The sequence below is a fragment of the Balaenoptera acutorostrata genome, chromosome 2 (assembly GCF_949987535.1).
Source record: "Balaenoptera acutorostrata chromosome 2, mBalAcu1.1, whole genome shotgun sequence".
NCBI classification, from domain to species: Eukaryota; Metazoa; Chordata; class Mammalia; order Artiodactyla; family Balaenopteridae; genus Balaenoptera; species Balaenoptera acutorostrata.
In genome coordinates, this window is record NC_080065.1 from 27,998,630 (window position 1) to 28,022,779 (window position 24,150).

Sequence of the window (24,150 nt, forward strand, 5' to 3'; positions counted from 1 at the left end):
TAACAAAGGTTAGTGAGAATCCAGATTCAAAACAGTGATTCCACTAAGAAGTCTTTAGAAAAAGATGAGAGATTGAAGAAAACAGTGACAGAGAGATTGGAGTACCTCTCACTTAAAATCCACAAAGCTTTGTGACTTGACTGGACAGCAGGGTCACTGAGAAGGATGAGTTTCTGGTTTGGTTAGTTAGGACAATTGTTGAGGGGGCTTCTGTTCATTATAGTACAGATTACCCAGAGCAGGATCATTTTGAGAGGACAGATACATTTATTTTTAGAGAAAATGTGTGTGAGGAAATGGGACAATCCACAAGCCCTTGTTAAGCAGAGGGTTAAACATATTGGTTCTCAGGTTAGAGGACTAGACTTCAGGCTGTTTATTGACATTTGGATTTCCTTGAGTTTGGTAATAAGTGAAAGAAACAAATGGGTACGGTCCCATGAAATGGACAGGTAAGTAGATGGAAAAGAAGATTCTTCATGGAGATCTGGGAAACAAAATATAAAGGGTGTATATAAGAGGAAGAGAGTGTAACATGAATTATCAGAATAATAGGAGAATCAGGAGCATTCTTTTCAAGAAATTCATCAGAAAGACTTTTCAAGAAGTAGGGAATATTTAGTGGAGGGAGATGCTACTGAGAAATTAAGGAAAATCAAGACTAAAGGATTCATTGACTTTGCAGTTAGGAAAATCCCAGAGATTTAGTGAGACAAGTTCCAATAGAGTCTTGATAAGATAAAGCCAGACTGTCACGAGTTGAGTAGTGATGGATAATGAGGAAATGACGACAGGAGGTAGATTTTTGTCTGTGAAAAAAAGGGTGCATTAAACCAGTAATAGAGGAGCATAGAGGTTGAAGAAAAAAATGCTGTGTGTGGGCCAGTGATGGGTGATCTGGAATTCTTAAAGTCTTAAGAAGGGTAAACTGAAATAATAAGTTAGGTGTGTAAGTTTGCATTAAAAATGTATAGCATATACAACTGTGGCAAAATAAGACGTCATTTATCACTATTTACTTAACTGAGATTAAATATATATTTCTCATTCCTCTCCAAATCACAGAAGTCTATGAAAACCAAAGCCAGTTCTTTCATTGCTAATTTGAAATTCCTAACAACGCTAGTGGAGAAGAATTTCTGTTTAATCATAATAGTTAAATTCTGAGAACTGTATAAGCACGTATTTATTGATGTTCTCCAATAGTATTTTCTAGTATGAAGTGTCTGTGTGTGTATGTGTGTGTCCTTGATACATTTATAAACTGCTCTGTCTTTTGAATACAGGAAATTTTATCTGACGATCTCCTGCTTCAATGCACTAAGTGCTGATTTTGTACTTACACAGCCACAGCACACAAGCACATAAAGTACCCCCCACCCTTGCTGTCTGTCTAAAGTCAGGAAATGTGAGGCTTAACTATCATCTGAATCAGGCAAATATGCAGACATTCTTTTCCTTTTCATTTCATATCTATGCTCTCATAGTAAATGCCTAATTACGATGATTTTCTAGGAGACAATCCTAATGGTTCTAATGAAATATAAAATCAGTTGAAAAAATACTTATTTAGTATTCATTTTTGGAAAACAAAATGGTGATATAGATACACTTAAATTTATATAAGAAGATTTTAATCCATCAAACATTTTTTTTTCTACTCCAGAAACAACTAAAACTATTCATGAATATATTTTATTCTGTTTATCTAGTATTGCTCTACTTTGTCAGGATATATGTTTTAAATGTTTCCTCAGTATCCATAGCCTCTTCCAAATTCTCTCAAGAACGATCTATTCACTTCAAATGTGTTGATTTGAAATTTCATCTGGAGTGCAGAAATGTTATCTACTCGCTCAAAAATTAAATAAGTATAGTAACTGCCAAGTCTCCATGCTCCACAGAACAATAAGGATTCCAAGTAGTGTGCCCTTTGTGAAAGAACTGCTCTCACATGCTAAACAATGTTTTAAAAATCACTGGAAACTGTTGATTTCTTTCTCTAAGTACCAAGCCATTTTTTTGTTCCTTGCTTTCTTTATGTCACTATAATAGCAATGCTCATTCTCCTTGCTCTATATGGAGCTGTCCAGACCAATAAAAGGAAATATTTAAAATTTAATAACACAACTATGGCTTTTACTGGTGAGTGTCAGAAGTCTGTCAAAACCAAAGCCGATTCTTTTATCCCTAACACTTGATCTCAATGTCTCTGATGTCGTTCATAATGTCAAGGAAGAAATTTGCACTCACTGTCCCAAGGCTGAGTTTATAGCACTGCTGGACCAAACACACAGGGAACAGAAGTGCATATTTGAAGTAAGGCAGATCTGAATTCAAATGCACTTACCATGTAACTGGGCCATTTTCTTATCTTTTCCACTACCATGTTATCTTTTTTTTTTTTTTCTGAATTATTGCAACAGCTACTTCGTGGGTATCTGCCACCCCCTTTGTCTCCTTATAGCAATGTGCTCTGCATAGTAACCAGGATGACCCTTTAAAAGCACATAGATAAGTTTGTGTCAGTCCTTCACTCAAAAGCACACCTGAGGCTACAAATTTCCCTATTCCTTCCATCTTTGACCTTGTCTGCTATTACTCTCTCCCTTGTTCACTCTATTAGATACATTGTCTTCCAGGACGGTCTTCAAATATCAGACAAGCTCCCACCTTAAAACTTTCCTACTGGTGATTTTTCTTCCTAGGATGATATTTTCCTCATCTCATTAAGCTTTTTCTCAAAAATCGCCTACCTTTTCTTTGAAATCAACCTAACTACACTATATAAGATTGCCACCTCTCCTCCTCACTTTATATTTTTCACAGTCTTAATCACCTTCTAACTGACTATAAAAATCATTTTAATTCTGTTTATTGCATATCTCGTCACAATAGAATGTAAACAACACACATGTAGGCATATATGAATCTTCTGTTCACTTTTGCTCCCCAGTGCCTAATACAGGGCCTTGCACCTAGTGAGCATTCAATAAATATATGATGAACGAATGACCATGAGTTTTCCTCACTACAAAAATTCAGACAATAATCCTTTTCTCAGAAAAAGCATTTTGACAATTAGGTAAAATAGGCTATATTTAGCCCAGCACTAGGCACACAGAGGGTTGTGATGGTGGCCATTATTGTGCTACTGTTATTGATGCTATTGTCATCAATGGAAGATTCATAAGTAGTGTTTGAGAAAATAAGCTGGGCAAGCTGCTAACCAACTATACATACACAGGTACACATACACATAGAAACACTTCACACACTTACACAGTCTTTGAAAGATTTGCAGAAGCTTCATTTTACAGTGAAGTGACTCATTCTGGTATTTTGCCAGACCCTGGCAAACAGAAGATTGCCTTGTGATTAACAACCTATGAAGTGGTAACTCTCTGAAAAAGACATCAGGCAGAATGTCACATTAGGAAGCAGTACCATGAGCAGAACCAAACTCCAAAATTGTAACTGTAGTTGGAAATCAAAGAATAATCAAAAGAATTTCAAGACAAATCTCTCTCTCTCACACCCACACACAACTGACACCATCAGTAAGACATGTTTATACATTTTGGAAAAGCTAGTATCTTTCCCTTAAAAGCATCTTATGGAGTACCAGTGAATATTTTTTTTAGGATGCAGCTGTTACATCTCTATTCATCTATTGGTCTGTCAGTTATTAAATTCCTAAATGTTTTCTCTTTTGTGATTATAGTCATTGATGTATCACACTAGTTCATCGAAATATATGTATATTGTAAGAGAAAGTATAGTTAAGTTGTAGTAGAAATAATCATGTCTTTTTAGTTACTATTTAGACTCCTTAAGCACTTAATCATGTAATCCAAAGAAATTGATTTTACTTTCATTTTAGTGTAGAAGATCTATTAATGACATGATATTAAGTTTTCATTTGGTTAATTACTTGAATGAGGGTCATCCATATCTATCATCAGAAGCAGACAGATGAAGCTGTTATGTTACAAAAATAAGTGTATTCTCTATGAGTGTGAATCAGCTTGGAAGAACTAGGGTAGGTACTGGGATCTATCAAAATGGAATGAAATACAGATGCTACACAAAACATGCTAGGAGAGGAGCTCATTCTCATATACAGGACAAAATTCATATATTTGAACCTTTAATGTTTTTATTTCTCAGTGTTTCACTAGTTCTGGGTTTTCTCTAACACTGAAAGGTAATTTTCTTTTGTTTCTCCCCTTATTGAATACGAATTTTTTCTACTGTATTCATTCCATTCACAATTATTCTCCTTAACAATTTTTGTGACATTTAAAGCCTTTTAAGTTTGCTTTAACTCAACTAAAAAGAAAAATGTAGTCATTAACTGTAGTGTTAAGTCCAAATATTTTACACAGATTTCCTTTAACTATAATCTCTCCTTGTGTTCTATGTGAGATTTGAAGGGTCAATGAGAACTTATATTCACAAATAATTTTAAGCTGGAGTGAATTATGAAAATTTTGAACATTGGTGACTCCTAGACTAGTTTTTATAATGAGGCCATTTAAAAAATTGTGTTAGAAAATGTTTTAAAATTTAAAAAGTTAATTAGCTTTAATATAGATTTTATACATACACACACATGAAACAAACACAAACATACTGCACATTTTTCACTTTTGTGAAGTAATTTTGGAAATAATATGTAAAGATAGACAAAAAGATACTGATCTTTCAAGATTGTAAAATAGGAAGCCCTCAACCCCCATTTTTATCACAAACACACCAATTCAACAATAATACATAAACATATTCCATTTGTGAGAAATCCAGAACCTAGTTAAGAGGTCCCTGCACCCTGGGTGAGTGTAAAACCAGCCACATCAAAACCAATAGGGACGTTCAAACAAACAAACAAGCAAAGAACAATAGGGACATTCCAGATACCCTCTTGCCATAATCCTTACTCCCACACAGTGCCTACAATCTGTGCAAACCCCACAGATCTAGCTCATCCTTGGGAGGGAAAGAGTTGTATCATGTGTCCAATGCCCCAACTTTTCCAGTGCCTACCATGAGGACTGACTTATGTTTAACCTGTCTCAGAATCTTGAGAGGAAATGGCAATACTGTAGCCACCCAGGGGTGGTGAGAAGAGAGATGGTGGTTCAGACTGGCAGTCACCATGACCACTCCCTCCAGGCAAGTACAGAGCTAGCAGTCGAAAAACTCCAGCTCTCAGCTTATCCCAGGGGAGGGAAAGAGGTACAATGAGCACCCAATAATCCAACTTATCTGGGGACTGCCTGAGGAATTGGCTTCAGTCTCTCTTGTCTCAGAGTGGTGATGGGACCAGCATACTTTAGATGTCTGGGAGCCTCTAAGAGCAAAGAAAGTGGGTTGGACTAGCACAAAGGTTTGAGAATCTCTGACCAGACTACTTAGTGATGTTCTTCTCTAGTACAAGACTAATCTATGAAGACTAGGAGAGGTGTCTATTTTGTCTAATACACAGACACCAATATAGAGAGTTAAGAAAATGAAGAAATAGGAAAATATTTCTCAAACAATGGAATCTTCAGAAACTGGCCCTAACAAAATGAAGATACATCATTTACTTAACAAAGGATTCAAAATAGTTGTCTTAAAGATGCTTACCAAGGTCACAATAACAATGCATGGACAAAGTGGGAATATCACCAAAAGAAAAAACAAAAACAAAAACAATTTTTAAGTACCAAGTAGAAATCATGGATCAGAAGAATATAATAACTGAACTGAAAAAATTCATTAGAGGGGTTCAACAGAAGACTAGGTCGAGCAGAAGAAAGGCTCAGCAAACTCAAAGCCAAATCATTGGAAATTATTCAGTCAGAAGAGCAAAAAAGAAAAAAGAATGAAAAAGAAGGAGGAAAGCCTAAGGAATATATAGAACACAACCAAACAGACCAATATATGAATTAGAGGAGTCCCAAAAGAGAAGAAAAAGAGAAAGGACCAAAAAGTTATTCAGAGAAATAATGGCTAAAAACTTACCAAATCTGTGAAGGATATGAAAAGATCCTTTCTGTGAAGATCCAGAAAGCCTACAGTATTCTAATAAGATGAATCTAGAGAAGGCAAATTATAATCAAATGTCAAAATACAAAAACAAACAAAGAATTTTGAAAGCAGCAAGAAAGAGCAACTTATCAAATACAAGCAACCTCCATAAAATCTGAAGCAGATTTCTCCCTGGAAATTTATAGGCCAGAAGGGAGTGGGATGATATATTCAAACTACTGAAAGAAAAATAAAAAGCCTACCAAGAATACTATACACAGCAAAAATGTCTTCAAAAATGAGAGTGAGATAGAGACATTCTCAGACAAAAGTTGAGGAAGTTCATTACCACTAGAGCTGCCTTACCAAGAAATGCTAAAGGGAGTTCTTCAAGTTGAAAATAAAGGATGCTAAACAGTAGCACAACAGATTGAGAAAGTCTAAAACTCATCGATAAAGGTAAATACATAGACAAATAAAGAATACTGTATTATTTTAATGGTGTTTGGTAAATCACTTCAAATTCTGGTATAAAAGTTAAAAGACAAAAATTTTAAAAATAACTATAACTAAAAATATATTAATGGATATAAAATCAATTTAGACAAATTATGACATTAACATAAAGATATGGGGGAGAAGTAGAAATGTAAGATTTATATGTGACTGGTGTTAAGTTGTTGTCAGCTTAAAATAGACTATTGTAACTACAAGATATGTAAACCCCATGGTAACCACACACACACAAACCCTCTAGATGTTACACAAAGAAAGAGAGGAAGGAATCTAAGCATATAAATACAGAAAATCAACAAAACACAAAGGAAGAAAGCAAGAGGAAAAGAGGGACAAAATAACTACAAGACAAACAAAACAATAAACAAAATAGCAATAGTAAATTCTTTCCTATCAATAATTACTTTAAATGTAAATTGATTAAACTCCCCAATCATAAGATACAGAGTGGCTGAACGGATAACAAAGAATACCAAACTATATGCTGCCTCCAAGAAACTCACTTTAAATTCAAAAGCACACATAAGCTGAAGGTGAAGGGATGGAAAAAGGTATTCTATGCAAATGGCACCCCAAAGAGAGCAGGGATGGCTATACTTATATCAGACAACAAAGATTTTAAGTCAAAAATGATCACAAGATAAAGACACAGATGTAGAAAATGGACTTGAGGACATGGGGAGGGGGAAGGGTAAGCTGGGATGAAGTGAGAGAGTGGCATGGACATATATACACTACCAAATGTAAAATAGATAGCTAGTGGGAAGCAGCCACATAGCACAGGGAGATCAGCTTGGTGCTTTGTGACCACCTAGAGGGGTGGGATAGGGAGGGTGGGAGGGAGATGCAAGAGGGAAGAGATATGGGAACATATGTATATGTATAACTGATTCACTTTGTTATAAAGCAGAAACTAACACACCATTGTAAAGCAATTATACTCCAATAAAGATGTTAAAAACAAACAAACAAAAACTATCATGAGACAAAAAAGGACATTGTATAATGATCAAAGGATCAATTCAACAGGAAGATATTATAAATATATAATTTTAAATATAAAAATACATAAAATTTATTAAAATATATTAAAAATAATTATAGGCACCCAACATCAAAGCATCTAAATATATGAAGAAAACATTGAAAGAACCAAATAGAAAAACAGATAACAGTACAATAATAGTATGAGACTTCAATAACCCATTTTCAATAAAGGACAAGTCAACCATAGAGGAAATGAGCAAACAAACAGTGGAACTGAAGAACATTATAGACCAAATAAATCTAACAGACATAAACAGAACATTGATCCCAACAGCAGCAGAATACACATTCTTCTCAAGAGCACGTGGATCTTTCTTAAGGATAGATAAATTGGCAGGTCACAAAACAAGTCTTAACAAATTTAATACGGTTGAAATCATATCAAGTATCGTTTCTGACTACAGTCGAATGAAACAAATAGCAGAAGGAAAACTGAAAAAATCACGATATGTGGAATTAAACAACACACTTTTGAACCACTAATGGGTCAAAGAAGAAAGCAAAAAGGATTAAAGAAATATTTCTATACAAATGAAAATGGAAATACAACATATAAAAACTTATGGGATGTAGTAAAAACAGTAATAAGAGGGAAGTTTACAGCAGTGAACATTTAAAAAAGAAAGATTTCAAATAAACAACTTAAGTTTACACCTCAAGAAACTAGACAAATAAGAACAAACAAAACCCAAAGTTAGCAGACGGAAGTGAATAATAAAGATTAGAGGAGAATTAAATGAAATTGAGAATAGAAAAAGAATAGAAAAAAATCAATTCTAAAACTAAGAGTGGCCTTTTTGAAAAAAATTTAAAAGTTGACAGAACTTTAGCTAGACTAACTACAAACAAAGAGAAAAGATCCAAATAAATAAAATCATAAATGAAAGATGAGACTTTACAACTAATAACACAAAAAATGATCCTAAGAGATTACTATGAACAATTATTTGCCAACAAACTGGATAACCTAGAAGAAATGAATAAATTCCCAGAAAAATATAACCCACAAGACCGAATCATGAAGAAATAAAAAGTCTGAAGAGATATAAAAGTAGTATGCTTATCAAATCAATAATCAAAAAACTCTAAATAAAGAAAAGCTTAGGACAAGATGGTTTTACTGGTGAATTCTACCAAACATTAAAAGAAGAATTAATGTCAGTCCTTCCCAAATTTTCCAAAAAATTTAAGAGGGTACATTTTCAAACTCATTATATTAGGCCAGCATTACCCTGATACCAAAGCTGGACAAAGATGTCACAGGGAAAGAAAACCACAGGCCAATATCCCTGATGAATATAGATGCAAAAATCCTCAACAAAATACTAGCAAATCAAATTCAGCAAAACATTAAAAAGATCATACACCATGGTCAAGTGGGATTTATCTCTGAGATGCAAGAATGGTTCAACATATGCAAATCAATTAGCGTAATATACCATATTAAGAGAATGAAACGGAAAAAGTATGCAACTATCCCAATAGATGCAGAAAAAGCATTTAAGAATATTAACACCTTTTCATGATAAAAGCTCTCAACAAACTAGGTATGCAAGCAATGCACCTCAACATAACAAAGGCCACTGATGTGAAACTTAAAGCTATCATACTCAATCATGAAAGACTGAAAAATTTTCCTCTAAGATCTGGAATAAGGCAAGGATGTCCACTCTTGCCACTTCTATTTAATATAGCATGGGAAGTCCTATTCAGAACAATTAGGCAGAAAATGAAATCAAAGGCATCCAAATTGGAAAGGAAGTAGGAAAATTATCTCTGTTATCAGGTAGTGCATGCACACACACACACACACACAAACACACACACACCTGCTAAACCTAATAAAATACTCAATAAAATGGCAGGATACAAAATCAGTATATAAATATCACCCGTGTTCCCATATGCCAACAATGCACACGCTGGAAAGAAAATTAAGAAAATAATCCCATTTACAATAGCAAAAAAACAAAGTATATAAAATAAATAAGAATAAACAACTAAGGAGGTAAAATGATAATACACTGAGAACAGTAAACATCTGATTAAAGCAGTTAAAGAGGAAACAAATGGAAAGATATTCCTTATTCATAAATTGGAAGACTTATTATTATAGAAATGTCCATTCTAACCTATCTATAGATTCAATGCAATCACTACCAAAATCTCCAGGAAATTTTTACAGAAACAGAAAAAAAAAAAAAACCAATTCTAAAACTCATATAAAAACACAAAAGATAACAAGTTCCCAAGGCACCTTAGCACCTCAGCGTTCATTGCAGCACTATTCACAATAGCCAAGATGTGGAAACAACCTAAATGTCTATTGACAGATGAATGAATAAAGAAAAATTGGTCTTTAAATATAATGGAATATTATTCAGCCTTAAGAAGGAGAAACTCCTACATTATACAACAGCATGGATGAACTTTGAAAACATAAGGTAAGTGAAATAAGCCAGGCACAGAAGGACAAATACTGCATGATTCCACTTTTATGAGGTACCTAAAATATTTAAAATCATAGAAACAGAGAGTAGAATAGTAGTTTTCAGGGGCTGGGACAGGGCAGGGAAAGAGGAGGAATGGGAAATTGCTAATCAATGTATGTAAAATTTCAATTATGCAAGAGCAATGTGTTCTAAAGATCTGCTGTGCCTATAGTTAACACTACTGTATTGTACACTTAAAAACTTATTAAGAGGGTAAATCTTATGTTAAGAGTTCTTACTACAATAAAACAAAAATTAAAAAAAAACTCTTCGCTGAAATATTTGTGTAAATTTGCTTCTCTGAAATTTTCCATAGAGGGATATAAAGTTATAAAACCCTCTTTACCAGTCACTGTTTTGTAGAGTTGATAAAGCACCTTTACTCAACTGGAATCTAAGAAAAAAGTTTCCACCTCCATTTTTCCTTTTGCAAAGTCACACTATTCAACAAGTTTCCTCAAGAGCACCTTTAATCATTTTACTGCCCCCTTCAAAGTTTTACAACAGCTTTTCATTGCCTATCAAAAATGCATAATTTTCTTATCCTGGAATTCAAAAACATCTGTAATGTCTTAAGATCTGTCATAACTGTAGCAGGATCATCTACCAAACTATTGGACACTCAAGTTGAGCCTGTAGAGAAGCGGAGGAAGCTGAGAGCAGACAGAAATAAAATCAGGAATACCATTTTAACTAAGCACTGGTCTCTCCAAGCCAACTGTATTGTTCCTAACTCCAAGCAACATGGTGAACTAGGTCTTAATCTGTGTCAGTGGCAATAGCCAGTGGCCTCTGGTCTATGGAGTGGTGGGTAGGGCATGTTAACAGGTGTGATCCAACATGGTGAAAGCAGAAGTGCCTTTCAGAGCAAGGAGACAGCCAGTAAGTGGAGTTAGAAGTAGAGTTTCCATTAAAGGTGAGAAGATTCTTCCTAGGACTTATTAAGGGGCAGGGTCGAAGCCAAGAAGGTCCCTATGTGACAGTAGGGACATGCAGTGTTACTTAGAAAGGGGGGTGGGGTACTGCAGTAGGGATGCCAAATTCTATGGACTGAGAATACTCTGTGATTGTAATTAATAACTTCAGCTAAGGGAACATGGGGCTGCCCAGGATTCATGCAATTAATTCTGCAAACTGGTATCCTTAATCTCCCTTTACCTAAAAACCCTCTCTCACTACCGGGTATAACATTCCACTGATTTGCACAAATTGCATAGAATTAAGAATATTCATCAGTGGTTGATGAAGAAAGTAATAGTACCTACAGCAAATTTCTGCTTTTGTGCTCCTGTAACCAGGCTAAATTAGGGATCCTGGGAAGGGATTTTAGGTGTCAAGGTGAACAAGATTTTTGAAAACCCAGAGTCTTTCTTTTAGCAAAATGATTATTCAGGTGAGTAAATTCTGCTTTATCATATGCAGATTTTGAACCTACCTAGGTTTTGTTGGATCTATTGATGGGGATTATATATTATAAGTTATTGGAAGAACACAGTCACATGCTTCATTTCTTCTGATGTAAACAAATTAAGGCAAGTGAAAAAAATTTTTTTTAATTCCAGCCTTAGAATTCAATCAAGTTTTTTGTTTTTTTTTTTAAGTGGTAGAAATGAACCTATTTACAAAGCAGAAATTGAGTCACAGATGTAGAAAACAAACTTATGGTTACCAAGGGGGAAAGGGGAGGGGGGAGGGATAAACTGGGAGATTTGGATTGACATATACACACTACTATATATAAAATAGATAACTAATAAGAACCTACTCTATAGCACAGGGAACTCCACTCAATACTCTGTAATGACCTATATGGGAACAGAATCTAAAAAAGAGTGGATATATATATATGTATAACTGACTCACTTTGCTGTACAGCAGAAACTAACACAACATTGTGAATCAACTATACTCCAATAATAAACAAATAAATAAATAAAAATAAAAAACACTGGATTTTGGCAGTCTTCACCCACCACAATTTACTATCTAATCCTGCCACCAACCCTGCCAAAAGAAGTCATTCTTGTCCTAAAAGAGTCCAGCAATGTCATGATGAAATAGAACTACTTGCCACTGCAAGCCCTCAAGGATCCTGTAAGTCTGCAGAAATCTACCCTAATTAAAAAAAAAAAAAGTCTTTACTAGAATCATCATGTTAAATGTGCTATGTGTGATGGACTTCCCTGTGGCACAGTGGTTAAGAATCCGCCTGCCAATGCAGGGGACATGGGTTCGAGCCCTGGTCTGGGAAGATCCCACATGCTGCAGAGCAACTAAGCCTGGGTGCCACAACTACTGGGGCTGCACCCTAGAGCCCATGAGCCACAACTACTGAGCCCATGTGCCACAACTACTGAAGCCCGCTCGCCTAGAGCCCATACTCTGCAACAAGAGAAGCCACTGCAATGAGAAGCCCATGCACCGCAACGAAGAGTAGCCCCCGCTCACCGCAACTAGAGAAAAGCCCGCACACAGCAACGAAGACCCAACGCAGCCATAAATAAATTTAAAAAAAAATTGAAAACTTAAAAGTGCTATGTGTGAAACTGAAGGAATACCCAAAAGAAGTATGTCATGATTTGTTTTACCTTTTTTGTTTTACTTTTTTATTAAATTCTGCCATGGTAAAGAGAAGAGAGGAGAAATAAGCACTTTTATGCACGGTTAAATAATGATTTATTTACTGACTCCATGGAAAATGAAGATATCTTGCAAAATGTAAAACAGGAAATAATTTCCATCTTGTAAGGATTTTAACTTTTGGGCTCAGAACCTAAATTCCTACAGGCATTTGCCAAGCAGGTAATAAAAATGGCAAGGGGAATCTCATTGCCAAATAATCACTATTTCTGTTTCATTAAATGAAAATATAAGCATATTACCTTACAGAACTGTGCATGGTATAGGGGATTATATTTTAAATTGGAAATCTTAACAAAACACATTTGAAAATTAAAATACTAATTACTTTTATTTTAATTCTATAATTCTTCCATTAGCAACGGAAACCCTGATCTTATTTTTTTTTTCATTTACACTAACTTGTTAGTCAGATCTTGTATTTTGTGCTGTACAAATTTAGACTTGAATCTTTTATCTGGTTGTGGTAATGCATATTTTAACTAAAGTTTAAAACTGAAAAATAAGATCTTCATATAATAGAGTTATTTAAGAATGTGGGATAAAGCCCTGCATAATATTTTTAAAGTTATTTTTAGAATCCTGGCAATTGGAAATCATCACATGTATTTGTCAAAGTCTTTTCTCAGTCTTCACAGTAAATACCATTTGTAATGTTTCATTTACCTAATCAATATTTATTGAGAAAGGAAAACTGATCAATGTTATTTCATTATTTCAAAAATGGTTCAGATTTCAACCCCATGCTTTAAAAAATGTAGTTCAGATGATTCTTCCATTCACCAAATCAATGCTGAGCACATATTTTGTAACAAACATTATTCTAGACAGTCACTGAAGGTATCATGTCAAGATGAAAAGTTCCTGCTCTCATAGAATTTAAATTCTAATGAAGAAACAAAAATTAGAAATGTGAATGGTTAAAGTAAGGCCTTTTTAAGAATGTAACTATTAGGCTGATGAGTAAATGTCAAAAAAGAGCTGGTTACATGAATATTTAAGAGAACAGAATTCTAAGCTGAAGAGATACTATAGTTGCTTCTGGATACTGATGTTAGAATAGAAAAATCAAAATTGCACAATGAGTTTCTCAATTTATAGTAACACCAGGAGAAAATAAATCATGGGAGAGAAATATGGAAGGTGTTTATAAAGGGTGTCATTTCAAAGATAGAGTTCAGTCTACTCTTTGCTTGTGAATCAAAGTGAGATTCTTCCTTAAATAATATTATTATGGTATAAATTTAAGAAAATTCCCAAATGCTGCTTAATACCTCTGGTACTAGCAAACAGTAATTTCCTCTAGAGTCTGGAACAGATGGAACAATATACTTTTGCCATTTTTCTTAAGCAAATTGTGCTAAGGTCACAGCACACTCTCTAGAAGATGATTCACAGCTGTATTATCAGAAAAGCAAAGCTTAAAATTTTCTGATTAGGAACTCTCTTTACTTAGTTAATTCATGTCTCCATAGACAGAGTATATCTGTTTAGCCAAATGAGGCAAAATGAAATTCTAATTGGATTTCACTATTGATCCATAATATTGTTTCTCTGGAGAAAGTAATAAAATGTATCAGAATACCTGGCTATTAGCTGAAAGTCACTCAATGTTTACCACATGTGTTTGTCAGTGGACACTACATGCCTAGTGAGCTACCCCTGTTTAATCTACTGAAGAGTCTTACTACCTTCAGATGACAAAGCTTCCCACCTCTAGATTAAGGTCAGGAGGTAATGTGGGTAATGTCTAGGTATTGTTCAGAGTTGCACTGGAATGTTGCCCACCTAGAAACTTCCCTGGAAAGTGGTGTTCTGCTGAGGGTCAATATTCATCCCACTGATGTCCACTGAGACATGAAGACCCAGAGCTTCTAAACTGCGCTAATTGAGGAAAACGTAATGGCTCTAGGGATGACATCACTCCTCGAAAAGTAAAATGAGGGTTTTACACGCAGTGGGTAAATTTCCACGTGGAAAATTTTAGTTCCCATTCAGACAAGATATAAACCAAAGGCAAGGGAACCAATCAGAATCTTGAGGATGACCCTTAACCTAACCACAGTGATGTGGCTATTTTTAAAAAATGTATCATATGTAAAAATGTTTATATATATGCAAAGTTTACAGAACGTACATCATGAAAAATCGACTATCGCCCATTCCTGTGAGTTATCAATCAAATACAATCTCCTCCCTATTTAAAGAATAAAATCATTTCACTCATGTGTGTAGTTGAGAGGCAGTGTGACAAATAGTTAAGATGTTGAATTTTGGAGTTGACAATTTGGGCTTAAATTTTTGTTCGTTCACTTATTGACTGTGACATTGAGCAAGTTATCTAAGTTCTCTATAACTCAGTTTCCAAATCTTAAACTTAGAATTATAATTGTACTTACCTTTTAAGGCTGTTGGAAAGAATAAAAATATTTAAATATGCACTGTGCCTAAAAGATGCCTAGAATACAGTAAGCATTCAGTAGATATTAGTTATTATCATCATTATTTCTTAGAATTAATGAGGATGCCAACCAGGCGCTGGAGATGTAGGTGTCAGTTAGTCAATTAGCAATATGGGAGTGAAGATAGCAATTAGTATTCTCTGAGAAGTGTTGATAAAAGGCAGTAGAGCCTCTAGCGAGTAATTAAAGGGATGCCAAAGGTCAAAAGTCCTATAATGGGAAGGCATCTGAATGTGCTTAGGGGAAATCATCATTACAAAGGATAAGGAAGACAGAAAACTATTGAGCAACAAGCTGTAGAAAACTAAGTAAGATGGAGAGGTCAAAGTGAGGCAGCAGGAAAGAGTTACCCTTTGACACTCTAGGACAGGAATTTTGAATTGTTATAAATATATTTTTGGTAAGGAGGTGAGAATATGATGAACCCTCATTTGGTGGTCACATTTTTGTTTTTCAGAGAATGAATGACAGATATTTATGAAATGAAATAATAGACTCATGCTAAATTTTGAGTGGGAAAATAAGAGTTCAGAATTATATTGGACAGGAAAGAAAAAGAGATGACTATGGAAAATTAAAATAGTGGCTGTATGCTGAGAACACAGATATGGTTGTATTGTAGTTCATTAGCTTCAAATAACAATAGTCTGAAAGTTGGATTATATCCTCCAACAGAATGCATTTTCCTTGTCTAGGAGTGAAGGAATCAGATTGAAATAGTGACTTGGGGCTTGAATTTTAACAGAAAAATAGGAAAGAAATGTAAGCATCTTAAGAAATTTGGCTGTCTTTATAAAAGGAGTTGAATAGAAAGAAATAAGCAACAGAACAAGAAGGCTGATGAATTTAAGAAAATTTGAAGAAATTGGTCATCCAGGTCTCTGTGATATTGAAATGTGGTTAATGTTAATGCCAAAATGGAAAGTCAGAATTGTGTGTCAGGAGAATGCTATCTTGAGGTATACAGTTTCTGAAGGATGTGTGTGTGTGTGTGTGTGTGTGTGTGTGTAATGATAAAAATCCAACTTGTAGTCCTGTACATAACTATCAGAAGTTATTGTGTAGGAGACAACAATCATTGAGATTAAGAAGTATCAGGCATTTTTTTTTAGTTTTTCTAGTTCTTTTTGTTGATATTATTTCTAACTACAAAAGTAATGTATCATTAAGATTTTTATCTAAAGGATGCAAATGATGCAGAAGTTTAAAGAGAAAAATGTGAATGTCACCATTCATCCCACCCATCCCTCCAAAGAATCTCTCTCAAGACAACCACTGTTACAATTTTATAAATACTTCCTTAAATGGTACAGTACTGTATGTGTTCTCTTACAACTTTTTTCCTTAACAATTAATACTCACTGAGCTACTTCATATTTTTTAACTGCTGGAGTACCTCATGCATACCATAATTTATTTAACTGCTTTTCTAATTACATTAATCTGTATTCAGTCAGTGAAACAGAAACACTCTGTAATCCAGATAGAGGGTTTTAATAGAATGGCCTGGGGTAACAGCATGGGATGTCATGGGAAGCCAGAGAAACTAGGCTGGCAGACACTCAGAAGGAGACACTGAGAATCTCAGCCCGAAGCACTGATGTGGGAACCGCCACCGTGTTCAAGAGGCTCTGTGAGAGGTTCCACTAAATATCTAAGGTGGCAGTCGCCCAGCAGGTAGCTCTTGGGCACTGACCAAGGAACTGTTCTAAATCTCTCATTTCCCCAAGCATCTGGCTACAACCAACTCCTGAGAATAAAGAATTTCTGCCTCTCCTCTGCCTCCCAAATATTTCCAGAGTAACACCACTTGGCAAACACTATCCTAAGGAAAGGAAAACCGGAAGCTTCTCCTTAGCAAAGCAGTGGTGACTTTTAAAGAGAGGTAGGGTACTGCTAAGTTGACAAGAAGGAATGTAACAAAGTAACAATAGGAAATTAGGTTCTTTGTATTTTTTGATACCATTAAAAACAACAAGGAAAATTTGTACCTTCACCCTAATAGGAACATAAGAGAAATTCTTTATGACAACATTCTCCAGCCGGTGACCACTAGAAACACATGAGTAGTTCAACAGAGTTGGGTTTGTTGCTTCATTGGATAGCACACTGTAGAAAACCACAGGGCGTCTCTGTAAAAGCATGTTAGAAGAGGCACAATGTGTGTTTTGAATTTGTGCCAGGTGATTTAGGGGAGGATTTAAGAAAACACAGTTTTATTCTGGATTGAGTGCTGTCAGAATGCAGGGGTAATGATATGATTGAGTATATTAATAAGTTTATCCACAAGGCCTAAGGAATAGAGGGGTTCTGTTGCTGGAACAGGTAAAGAAGTAGCATTATTTATGTTAACTAGGAGAAGAAGGAATTTGTACACACTCCCAGTTTGGACAGTGTTCTTCTGTATGAATTCCTTCATCACTGTCCCGGGTGAGCTTGTTTGATGTTGGAGTTGCAGAAGTAGGGAGGGGGCTTCCCTGGTGGCACAGTGATTAAGAATCCGCCTGCCAATGCAGGGCACACGGGTTCGAGCCCTGGTCCGGGAAGATCCCACGTGCCGCAGAGCAACTAAGCCGTGAGCCACAATTACTGAGCCTGCGCGTCTGGAGCCTGTGCTCCGCAACAAGAGAGGCCGCGATAGTGAGAGGCCCGCGCACCGCGATGAAGAGTGGCCCCCACTTGCCACAACTAGCGAAAGCCCTCACACAGAAACGAAGACCCAACACAGCCATAAATAAATAAATAAAATTAAAAAAAAAAAAAAAAAGAAGTAGGGAGGGATGTTTGTGGTCAGATAATTTTGTTGTCGTCATCATTCTCTTTTACATCTCTGAGGAAAGAGGCATCAAATTCAGACCTTACAGAGACCGTGGACTTTGGACTAGAGACGGTAAATGGATGGCACAGAAGTGTCATCTTCCTTAAGAAGGGGTTTGTTGAATTCTATTTTGTGGGAAGGATGGCCATTTTGAGCCATTTTTATTTACATCATATTTTAGTTTTCAGTAAAAGTTTTATTTTCCTTCATATAGGTATTGACTCCAACCAACTCCTGAGAATAATGTGCTTCTCTTCTGCCTTCCAAATTTTTTATTAGGTTTATTCTCAATTATTCATGTTTTGTTGTTAATTGTGAATTTAATTTACTTTATTTCATCATATTTCTAAGTTACGGTTGCTGGTAGGAAGAAAGCTAGTTATTTTATTGCAGTAAAATATATATAACATACAATTTACCATTTTGACCTTCTTCAAGTGTACGTTTTGTACATTCATATTAGTGTGCAACCATCACCACCATCCATTTTCATAACTTTTTCAACTTCTTTAAATGAAACTCTTTATCCATTAAACTACCTATTGTCCCTTCCCTCCCAGCCCTTGACAATCACCATTCTACTTTCTGTCTCTATGAATTTGATTATCCTAGGTACCTCACATAAATTGTATTGTACAGTATTTGTCCTTCTGTGACTGGCTTCTTTCACATAGCATTATGTCTTCAAGGTTTATCCATATCATAGCATGTGTCAGAATTTCCTTCCTTTTTAAGGCTGAATAATATTCCATTTTATACACCACATTTTGTTCATCCATTCATCCATCAATGGATACTTGGGTTGCTTGCTTCTACATTTTGGCTATTGTAAATAATGCTGCTATGAACATGGGTGTACAGATATTTGTTCAATTATCTGATTTCAATTCTTCTGAGTTTATACCAAGAAGTAGTATTGTTGGATTGTGTGGTAATATGGCAATTCTGTGTTTTATTTTTTGAGGAATCCTCATATCATTTTCCATTGTTTCCATTTTACATCCCCATCAGCAATGCACAAGAGTTCCAAATTCTCCACATCCTCTCCAACACTTGATATTTTCTGTGTGTGTGTGTGTGTGTGTGTTTATATAACACCCAACCTAACAGATGCAAAAAAGTATCTCTTTGTGTTTTTGATTTTTATTTTCCTAATTATCAGTGATGTTGAGAATCTTTCAAGGCGTCTATTGGTCATTTGTATATCTTCACTGCAGAAATGTCTATTCAGGTCCTTTGTCCATTTTGATTGGGTTGTTTGTTTTTTGTTTTTGTTGGGTTGTAGGAGTTATTTATATAGTCTAGATATAAATCTCATCAGATATATGATTTACAAATATTTTCTTTCACTCTGGGTTGCCTTTACTATGCTGATAGAATATTTTGATTTACAAAGTTTTTAATCTTGACATCTAGTTTTTGTTGTTGTTGCCTGTGCTTTTGGTGTCATATCTAAGAAATCATTATGAGAAAGCTACTTATTTTTTGTACTCGATGCTTACTCTGGTCCCCCTACTGAATTATCTTATGTATTTATAATTATTTGATTGATTCTCTTGGACTTCCTATGTAGATCATCATTATATATAATATCTTCCTTTACAACATTTATAACTTATTTCCTTTTCTTGCCTTTTGGCATTGGATAAAGTCCAATAATTTTCAAGATACATTGCTGGAAAGCTTATCTTAATGAATTTTGAAATTTACCTTGGATTGTGGCAGTATTTGGAGGAAACTGAAGGATATGAACCAGATCCAAAATATTTACTGAATAATGCCAAAGTAATTTCAGAGAGCAAAGCAGAAATATGTTGAGAGAGAAGGGAGAAAGATTAGTTGGATAATTCATCAGATGATGAGAAGCATATTGATATGGAATAAGAATTGAAAGACACCACAATTTTGCAAATGAGGATAGAGAAATGCTTGCTTTTACTGGACCATCACATTTTATAAGAATGATAGATGATAAGATATTAGTCTCAAGTATCTTTACAATTTGTTGTACAATTTATTGGAACGCCAGGACTGCCTGAAGTTTCCAGAAAGTATTTAGATAGATTGCAGAGAGATGGTAGAGATTGGCAATCATTTTATGCATTTTTGTGCTAGTGGTGGGATGGGGAGGGTTAGTTCTCTGCCTTCTGAGTGGTAGTAGAAAATATATCTGGGCAGGGGACTTATTCTTCTAGATCCGTTATAGTATTTTAATAGTTAAGTAATATTTGAATAAGTGCAGTGAACAAATATTCAATCACTGATAATTATAGAGAATAAGAAGTAAAATAGGGGCTTCCCTGGTGGCGCAGTGGTTGAGAATCTGCCTGCTAATGCAGGGGACACGGGTTCGGGCCCTGGTCTGGGAAGATCCCACATGCCGCGGAGCAGCTGGGCCCGTGAGCCACAATTGCTGAGCCTGCGCGTCTGGAGCCTGTGCCCCACGACGGGAGGGGCCGCGATAGAGAAAGGCCCGCGCACCGCGATGAAGAGCGGTCCCCGCACCGCGATGAAGAGTGGCCCCCGCTTGCCGCAACTGGAGAAAGCCCTCGCACGAACCGAAGACCCAACACAGCCAAAAATAAATAAATAAATAAATAAGAAAATCCTTTAAAAAAAAAAAAAAAAAAAGAAGTAAAATAACATATTAATTGTCATTGTCACATGCCAAACTGTACTATTCCACAGTAATCCTACTTCCCTTCAGAGCTAGCATTACCAGGTTGTGGTATATTCTTCCACAGTTTTGAAAATGCATTTTAGTAATCTATACATACATAAAAATATATGCTAGTTTAACTTGCTTCTTTTTACATACATGGAATCATACTATGGATATTGTTTAGAAAGTTCTTTAATAAATAGTGTATCACATTTATTTTATATCCATATTTCAAACTGTATCTCTAATTTATTTGTTCCACTATATAGTTACAACTTGTTTATTTATCCATTCTTTTCTTGACTGACATTTATAGTTTCAAACTTTTATATTTTTAATAAATAGGAGGGTAATGATAATATTTGTTAATATATCTTTGGGCATATGAGTATGTTTAGAGGATAGATATATCTAGAATTGGAAATAATAGTTGAAAGGGTATTCAGATTTATAATGATACAAAACCTACTAAATTGTCTGACAAAATGTTTGTATAAGTACATACTCTTTCTTGCCTTTTGAAATTCAATTCATCTTTAAAGGCAAAAGTTAACGCCATGTCCCCCTTAGGTGACCACTTAAGATCTCATTTAATTCAAATAAATTGTCTGTGAGATTACCTTGTAATATGATTGCACTTTAAGAAATTCATTATCTTTTACTTAATGTTGCATGTTAACATTTGTATGCTTTTATTTCTCATGAGGAAGGTAACATAAATGGAAATAAACATGAACTTTGCAGTCATACAGCTTTACCTGCATTCCAGACTCACTGCAGCTCAACTTGCAGGATCTTAATTCCCCAGCCAGGGATCAAAGGGATCAAAGGGATCGAACCTGGACCCATGGCAGTGAAAGTGCTGAGTCCTAACCACTGGTCCGCCAGGGAATTCCCTGAGTAAAATTCTTCCTTCCTTCCTTCCTTCCTTTCTTAAATGTTCGGCTGCATTGGGTCTTCCTTGTGGCATGCAGGATCTTTTGTTGTGGTGTGCAGGCTTCTCTCTAGTTGTGGCATGTGGGTTTTCTCTCTCTAGTTGTGACGTGTGGGCTCCAGAGTGTGTGGGCTCTGTAGTTCTGGTGCATGGGCTCCAGAGCGTGTGGTCTCTGTAGTTTGAGGCACGCGGGCTCAGTAGTTGTGGCGCTTGGGCTTAGTTGCACTCAGCATGTGGGATCTTAGTTCCCCGACCAGGGATCAAACCCGCGTCCCCTGCATTGGAAGGCAGATTCTTTACCACTGGACCACTGGGAAAGTCCCTAAATTTCTTAATCACACAGGATGTTAGCTTCTGACATTCTTTGTAAAAAAGAATTTGTAATGCAAACCTAGAATTCCATACCAAATTCACCATAAAAATAATTTGAAATTTTGTTTAGTTATACTTAAAATGGGTGGTTGAAATCACAAAGTTTGCTTGATTTAAATAGCATCAATATTTGTTTTCAATATTTTTAATCTGGAAAATAATTTAAGATTGATGAATTCAAGGGGGACTTGATAAAATAGCAGATCTATACTAAAATAGAAATTTTTAATAAGGCACCCATAGAATTCTGTACTTTAGGCAACAGATATATTAACATGCTATATGAGATATATTCAAATATATGTTCACATGTATTTCCATTTTAGCTGCTGCTCTTTCGAATTGTGTCTACTGAAAAATAAGAAGTATGAAAAATGATAGAATTTTAGTTAAATAGTTATATTTGTTTTGAACATCTAATAGTTTATGTCTTTTGTCCCATTATATAAGAATTTTATGAAAAAGAAAAAATGGAGAAAAATAATTTAAATTTTGTATGGATACTATTTAAAAATTTTTGATAAATTCTATAAAATTCCTTTATTGAAGAACTTATATTCATTTTATATTTATGAATGAATCCATAAACACAAATCCTTGTGCTATGCTTTTTGTCTGGCATGAATACAGCAAATATTTATACCGTATCAGTAAAAGAGAGTAACACAAAAGAATAAAAAAATAAAGAAGGTGGAGCTACCTAATTTGCATAGTCAATAATTAATAAATATAAACAAGGCATCCAGAAAACTTTAGTCAAGTTAAATTAGTTGTATCAATTTGTAATTGTGAGGTGGATATAATTTGTGTTGCCTCTGCCACTGGCTAATAATAATGAGATACTTCCTGGTGAAGTAAAATCATATCATCTATAATATATTAAGCACACAATTATAAACAAATTTTGTAAATATTCTGCTCACTTTTTTGGGTGCACAGATGTGGAATCACTGAGATATTTGCAGAAATATATACCTTCCAGTGGTTTGGTTATGGCTTATAATTTAAAGAGAATATTTCTCTTTAAACATGTTGTGTTAGATCATGGTATTTTAACAGTGGGAATAGTGTCTAATGGTCTTCTGGAGCAGAATCATTTCTTTTGGAAATGAGTTATTTAAAAATGCTCCGAGGAGGAGAATTGGTAAGAAACTGGAGGAAAGCAGGATGGAGACGGGGGAAGAAACCATCAGGTGATGCTGCTGCTGATGAAGCAGGGATCAGGATCATAAAAATCACTGGTTTGTTCTCCATTGAGGTGAGGGAGCTGGACTTTCACAATAGCTTTCACAATCCTATGCCAGGCAATTTGGGGGGTGGGAGGGCTGAAATTCCAGGAATAGTTATCTTTGGGGGCATCTGACTCTATGGGCATCTATGGAACCATTAAGGGGATCCTGGATGATCTGGCCAAGGGCACTGACTGTAGCTACTAGAAAGAAATTTCAAATAATTGAAGTAGACATGATCACGAAAGGAATTTCCTTTCAACTGTTTAACAGTGGGGGCAGTGAGGTCCTTTTAATATCATATTTAATAACTACAAATTACTGGCATAAAAGATCATAAATTCATTGATAAATTAAATAAGCAATAAGACGATCCCAATATTGAGTAAGCAGAAGCCATGAGGGGAATGTCAGTAATGATTCTGCAAATGGAAATTCCTCTCAGAGGCCTGAACAGTGCTGTGTCAGTGAGAGAAATCATGGCTTAACATAAGCATATACTTATTCATATTAGTTGGCTGAGGAATTAATATGAATGGAGCAAATGCTGTATACAAGGCATTTTATAGTCTTTATCTCATTTCCCTTTCAGCATGACCTGTTTTGTAGGTGTCATTTTAAAATTTTGGATGGAGAAATTGAGGGTCTAGAAAATTAAATATTTTTTCTAAGTTTACACTGCTATTGACTGAACTTTGAATTCAGGTCTCTCAGTGCTAAATATGCACTCTCAATACTATTTAGCTATTTCCTAAAGTTCTACTTTTGATTATCAGATCTTTTGGATTACAATTGAAAAATAAATGAAGTTAAGGTATGCCTCAGAATAGAAACTTTCCTCTTAGGATTTTCATCATTTCCTTAAATAACGGGGACTAAGCTACTGCTAGGTTTTAGAATCTAAATAATAATATAATAAATCTAAATAATAAATATGAATAATATTATATTTATTGAAATTGG